Source organism: Cryptotermes secundus, unplaced genomic scaffold (assembly GCF_002891405.2).
Source record: "Cryptotermes secundus unplaced genomic scaffold, Csec_1.0 scaffold1759, whole genome shotgun sequence".
NCBI lineage: Eukaryota > Metazoa > Arthropoda > Insecta > Blattodea > Kalotermitidae > Cryptotermes > Cryptotermes secundus.
The window spans coordinates 73,354-80,297 of NW_019720605.1; the positions used below are offsets into that span (position 1 = coordinate 73,354).

Below are 6,944 nucleotides of genomic sequence, written 5' to 3' on the forward strand. Positions count from 1 at the left end.
AGAGATTCATACATTTTTATTTATCAAATTACATACTTTATATATATTATTATTTGGCATGTGTACGTGATAATAAGTGTTTCGCCGGCAAGTTGACATCCTTCTGCTTCTTCCCCTACTCAGCTGACTTCTATGGTGAGTTAAGATGCATAAATAATTTTCTCACTGCCGTTTCCTTCAAACCAACAGCATTAAAATCAATTTAATAATACAATAATCAATTTTACGCTGAATAACAAGTTTTTGGTGATCAGCATGGGATATGTCAATGAAAATGAGCACAGATTAATTTAATTATGTTGGTCTGAGGAAACTACAAAATGCTACAAGATTTAATTAGTCCAGTGATTGTTAACTAATTTAAATGTAATTTTATGTTTGTCAACATGCCACACCAATTACATAATTGTACTAATACTCTTTATGATTATGCTATAATTAATTACTAATGTATATTTTTTTTCCTTGGCACTACAGCCCCAGTGGGCCTAGGCCTACCTCCATGAACTTCTCCGTTCACTTCGGTTTTTCTAGATCTTACACATTCGGTAGGACTCCTTGGGCGAGTGATCAGCTCGTCGCAAGGCCTCTACCTGTAGACAAACACAAAAAAAACGCATACAAACATCCATGCCCTGAGTGGGATTGGAACCCACGATCCCGGCTTCCGATCGAGCGAAGACAGTACATGCCTTAGGCCGCTCGGCTACTGCGACCGGCTAATTACTAACATTACGTTAGCTTAATTCGTGAACTTTAACAAAACTTGAAAGGCATTTAGGAGTAAATTGTTGGGACTGGGCCCTCGTCTTATAAAAAAAGAACTTACTGGGCCGCGGTCTCATAAAGGTTGAGAACCACTGCTCTAAAGCACTTGAAGTCACACACTAATTCTTCTTGTCACCGCCGAATTACTTCGAGCGCCGACTCCTTGAACTCTGATCTATGACCACTGACTTCAATTCTCATTCTCGTTTTCTTTGTTGCCGCTGTATTACCATTCTCTTAGCTCTTCTGTTCTCCTACTGCTCTACTGTTGCGTGCTCGTCTGCTGGAGTGTCCACGTGATCGCTACCCAGCCAGTCCATTGGCGCGCTGGCTGCTGCGTGGTTCTGCAGAAAATATCTGCCTTCATTTTCTATATTACTGTGTTACGCCACCATGCACGCGTGAACATGCCTAGCACTCGCTGCATAGCAACGGTCCGTACGCGGACCATAAAAACCCTACTCCTGCATTGTTGGCCGTGTGAGTGTTACGGGCTTTGCCTGACAGTGTTTCGATACGTTACAATGCAAATCTATAATTTTGCTTGTGGTTTAGTATGAGTGTGAAAATTGGTCTCTGACATTAAGGGAAGAACGTACACTGATAGTATTTGAGAACAGGGTTCTGAGGAAATATTTGGACCGAGGAGGGATGAATTTATAGGAGGCTGGAGAAAACTGCATAATGACGTGCTTCATAACTTGTACTCTTCTCCTAGTATAATTAGAATGATCAAGTCAAGGAGGATGAGGTGGACAGATTATTTGGCGTGCATGGGAAGAAAAGGAATGAATATAGGATTTTAGTAGGATAGCCAGAAGTAAAGAGACCACTAGGAGGTCCTAGACGTAGGTGGGGATACTATTAAAATGAATCTTAGACAAATGTGGATGGGGTAGTATGGGCTGGATTGATGTGGCTCAGGATAGTACACCCGCCCCTCACGCTGCCTTCCTCGCGGTGTAGTCCCTCGGCTAAGTTCAGGGTCATGAGTCTTTTATCTCAGGGGTACACGGGTGTTGGCTCGCTTACGTCGTTTCGGATGCAGGCTGGATCGGTTAATACTTAGGCACAGGTTCTTAGGAAATGAAATATCTCACTCGGTTTCGTAAGTTTCTGATTAATTAACTTTATTTATCCTATGTAGAAACTTCTCTTCCTCGCTAGATTGCGTAATATTTCTTTGAAATCCACTTACATAAATCAGCGTTTATTAACAGTTCGCAATCTCTTTGATAATGCTCCCGGAGTTCACGCTTATTTACTGTCCTCTTAAATGATCTTTTACTCACTCGACTCACTGACCTCCCGATTGACTCTTTACTGACTGACTACTCGACTTCGACTTCCTCAACTGACTTTACTCCTTACTCACTTGAACTCCCTCACTGACTCACTTCTACTGACTAACTCCCTTGAACTCCCTCACAGACTGACTTCTACTCACCCACTCCTCAATTACCACCGCCGCTGCTTTTAGAAACCACCTTACAGCGATCTCGAATTTTCTATCGGGAGGCTACATGACCAAGCGCAAGGACCCCTTCCGGTCTCCACGCCTTCTCGAAGCTTCTATCCACAGGTCCTTCACCTCCACAGGCACGGACGACAGAATGTATACCTACCCCCACCCCCCCGAATGCAATGGACTCACTAACCTCTCTTCTGTCCCTCGTAACAAAAGGCCAGTTCAGAGGACCTTGATCCCTCCGGAGCATCTTATTTCAGCAGCTAAACTTAATCGTTACGTACAAACAAATAAGACATATCCGTGAAGGATGCGTACGGTTACAATAGGCACCAATGGAGGGATCTTGTAAACACGATAATTAACCACCGGACTCCATATAATATAGGGCAACTGTTTAGAAACAGCGCAACTGGCAGCTTCTCGCGAACGGCTCAGCACCGCGGCGTTAGTTATTTACTCAGAGTCATGAATGTGATGACATTTGTGTCACAAATGTAAATCCGTGACGCGATAATACTGTCATGTGTATGAGTGATTATAGACGGGTTTTGATTAGTAACTGTATTTATTGAACACTTACAGATAGTAACTACAAGAAACTACATTCTGTAATTCACTACAACACGCAATAAGCCTCTTAGTCTGCTACACAGTGTTTCCAGATTCTGTTAGTACTGTGTTCATTAAAAATATAATACGTGAATTATTTTCAAAATTTCTCTCTTTTTATTCAAAATATTCTCCGTCTCGATCAATACATAGCTGGAATCGATTGAAAGGTTTTCGAAAACTGTCACTGTACTCCTTTTGTGGAATCGCATTTAAAACTGAGGTACATTCCCTTTGGATGTCCTGGATGGTGTCGTGACGGTCTCCTTTCATCGCTAAATTAACTTTTGGGAACAACCAGAAATCTGCTGGAGCCAAATGTGGCGAATGCGGAGGATGATCAAGGACTGTGATCCCTTTTCTTCGATTTGTGGGGTGGGGCATTGTCGTGGAGGAGCGACCAGGAAACTTGCTCTCGATATTCAGGTCGAATTCGAAGAATTCTCGCCCACAAACGATTGAAGGCTCCGAGATTATAATCAGAATTCACTGTTTGACCTTCTGGCAGAAATTCCTTGTGAATGATTCCTTTGGAATCGAAGAAAACGGTTAGCAGTGTCTTTACTCGACTCTTTTGCATGCGCAATTTCTTTGGTTTCGGCTTCTTTGGGCTCAACCACGCTGAACTCTGCCGCTTTGTGAGAGGCTCATATTGAAAACACCATGTCTCGTCACCAGTAGCAATCGATTTTGTAAATTTTGTATCACTTTGGGCCGACCGTAACATGTCTTTGCAGTGTTCCACTCTGGCATGTTTTTCATCGCCTGACAGCGCGTGCGGTACAAACCGCGCACAGACCTTCCGTTTGCCCAAACCCTCTGTCAAAATTTGATGCACAGTACTTTTTGGTATTCCCAAAAGCTCCTCGACGAGTCTTGCAGAAACACATCTGTCTGATGCAAGGATTTCGGTCACTTTTTTCACATTTTCTTCAGTGCGACTTGTTCTCGGCTTTGATGCACGTGGAGCGTCTTCAGTGTCCTCCCTGCCGTCACGAAATGCAGCATACCATCGAAAAATGTTCGAGCTACTCAAACAATCACTGCCGTACACACTTTTCATCATTTCGTACGCTTCTCCGGCTGTTTTGCCTAACTTCAAACAAAATTTGATGTTGGCTTTCTGTTCAACCGCCATTTTCCGACGAGCGTCAGAACAGTACTGTTACATTCAAGGTCAGAACACATGATACAGCGATGCTTGCGTTTTGAAATTATAGACAGCCACAGCTGAAGCTTCAAGAGTCTTAAAGCCACAACTCGCCAACAGATGCCATTGCAGGGCAAAATTTCAAAAAGTGAGTCATAACGGATCCTGGACAGACCGTGTACGTCTTCACTAGTCCATGTTAACGGCTTCAATGCCGTAGCTTCCTGCGCATGCGTGTTCAAGTCTTCACTTTCCGAGGACTCTCACAACCAACTCTTAGACTGACTTCCATGTTGCACCAACCTCCACCCTTCTGACTGACGGACCGCCGTCTCAAAACTCTAGTATCTCAACGAATTCACTCACTAACAAACTCACTCCGGCGCCCGCGTAGAGAACACGTTTCGCAGCGAGTGTTAGGAATTTGTTGCTTAGCAACGGGTGTTATTTGCAGAGTCGTTACATAGCAACGGGTCTACATGGTACAATATTTTTTGTGCAGATGGTAGTTAATAGTTCAAACACAAAGCTTCATATCATAGAAACATAACGGCCTTTAAATTTACTTTCATTCGGCTACCTTATGCTCTAATTCAAGTAAAATCCTTATTTCTTACAAACAGTTCTGCATTCCGTTCTAATATTACACTTTTCATTAATCCAAGGTCCACAAATGCTGCGTGAAACCCAGTAATTATTAAACTTATTGTCCTCTAATATTTTCAGCTCCCTTACACTTCATCTTTCTGAGATCTGTTATTCACGATTGTTGCTCTGTCTTGTCTCCTAGGAGCGAGAGAGGCAGTCACATTCATTTCATATTTTTGCTATATATTTCAAAGAGAAGGGACAATGTCCAGTCGCCTCTTCAGCACTCAGCCCACTACTGGGGCCATTACGCAAAGCCATTCACTTAAATTATGCTTTTTGTCCCAATTTTTCGGGAGTTCAAAACATCCCAAACGGAAAATTTCACAAATTTTGTGACCCAGCTGTTTTCACCCTTGGTCCTACCTCAGCTCAGTACTGAAGAGATTTGAATTTTGCGGCCAAAAAATGTTTAGTCTTTACCTCAAATATTTCCAACTAAATGTACATGTAGACCTAAAAGACTGCCAGGAACATCAATTCCTACAAGAATTTTATACTACTTGGTAAACACAAGGAGGACGGAGATTACAGTAAGATATATAAGAAGACGCAAAACAGGGAGAATATCAAATTCCAGTCTACTTCAGTACTCACCTACCCTCTCTTCACTGGCCACAATCAGATATTAATGCTCACTGTGCGGGTGCAGTGAGAACTCTGGAAATAAGGTAATGGAAAAAAGATATGTAAATTCCAATTGTTTATGTGGCTCGGTCACTGCAAGACCTGAAATACTTAACACATGACATGGCAATAACGGGGGCAGCAGTAGAAGGACCACGGGACAATCAAGCGGCCGTAAGGGGCTTTAATTACAATCGTTTTATTGTTATTTATTCAAAGTTAATTTCTGCTAATCATTTGTTAGTCAATCACGGTGGCAGCACCGTCTAGTGCGTGAACTGTCTTCGCTCACCCGAACGCTGGAATCGTGGGTTAGAATCCCACTCAAAGCGTGGATGTCTGTGTGTGTGTTTATTCTGTTTATGCTGATCCCCCGTCCAAGGAGTCCTACAAATTTACGAAACTGAAGAAGAGGCCAGGACACAACAAAGAGTTGTAGGGCCTTTGATGAAAAAATTAAAAATGAATAATTTGTTCATAACGTGACAATTAATTGGGAATAATCCAAACGCTGTGTGCAACAAAACAAGTAAAAATTCTTTAGGCAATGTTTCGTCAGAGGTAGAAATTTCTGTTCTAGAGATAATTTTGAAGGACGCTGTTTTTGGTAAGAGGGATGATTTCAATACGCGAGAACATCTAAGGGAGATGAACTCTTGTAGAAATCCGTCCAACCATTGATGTTCTAGTAAGACTCACATTTATACTGCAACGTGGATGGACACAGCGTTGCTAGGTAACATACTACGAAACATCTCGCTACCGAATACACGCAAGGGAACAATGCGGTCTGCGCCATGACTTTTGCTATGCCTTCGCTCGGTAAACACGTTCCAACAACAGAGATACTGATTTCTGTGTTGTCTGTGTGAAGGCTTTATAAGGCCATTCCTGGAATAACCAAGGAATATTTACGACTTCATTAGGTGGGATAATGAGGGCTGGCGACGTTTCGGTCTGCACTGCCGCTTCTTTGAAAATGTGTCAGTTTCGTTAGTGGCGCACCGTCTCCGCGGTCTCAGCTCAATGGAGACCTGGTGTGGGCACTGGAATATCAAGATTAATGAAGATAAGACTCAGGGGATCTACGTACTTCTTTCACAGTCATTATCCGTCTATGTCTGATCTTACATTGAATGGAAGATATTCCATTTGTAAACTGTGTAAAATATCTCGGAGTAATCTTTGATAGGTGGGTTACATGAATATTACACATAGAAATGATCGAAGACAAGGCATTCACAACATTTATAAGATTGTATTTCCTATTCCAAAGTGAGCGAATAAGCGCAAACATTAAGCTGACCCTCCACAAAGCTCTCATTAAATCTGTAACGACTAGGGACCGGATTTTTGTGCCCTAATAATCTCTCAAATATGTATGCATTTATGCATGAAAAACTTCCGAAATGTGCACTAAAATATGCACATAAAGATTTATACCAAATATTTTAAGACCAACAAATCAATATTTAAGTTAATTTTACGTAATCACTGAATGATTCGGTTGCAATAAAAAGCTATACTTAAATACAAATCGTGCAACAAAGCCAACACATTTCATTACAAATTTAAGAAACCAATGGTACTCACATTTAGCTCTCCGAACTTTCAACTTCTCTTCTGTTGCAGTTCACAGTTACTAAATGTTCTAGGTTTTCCATAGTTAGT

The 6,944-nt window shown here is 41.9% G+C and overlaps 1 protein-coding gene across 1 annotated transcript in view; it reads right to left on the minus strand.

The window, feature by feature from the left end:
- Positions 1-5,268, minus strand: part of LOC117282036 (elongation of very long chain fatty acids protein 1-like) — a 43,818-nt gene extending 38,550 nt beyond the window's left edge. The window contains exon 1 of the mRNA XM_033753966.1: positions 5,244-5,268. The gene's annotated coding sequence lies outside the window, so the exon portion shown is untranslated. The remainder of the gene's footprint in view (positions 1-5,243) is intronic.
- Positions 5,269-6,944: the final 1,676 nt, after the last annotated feature.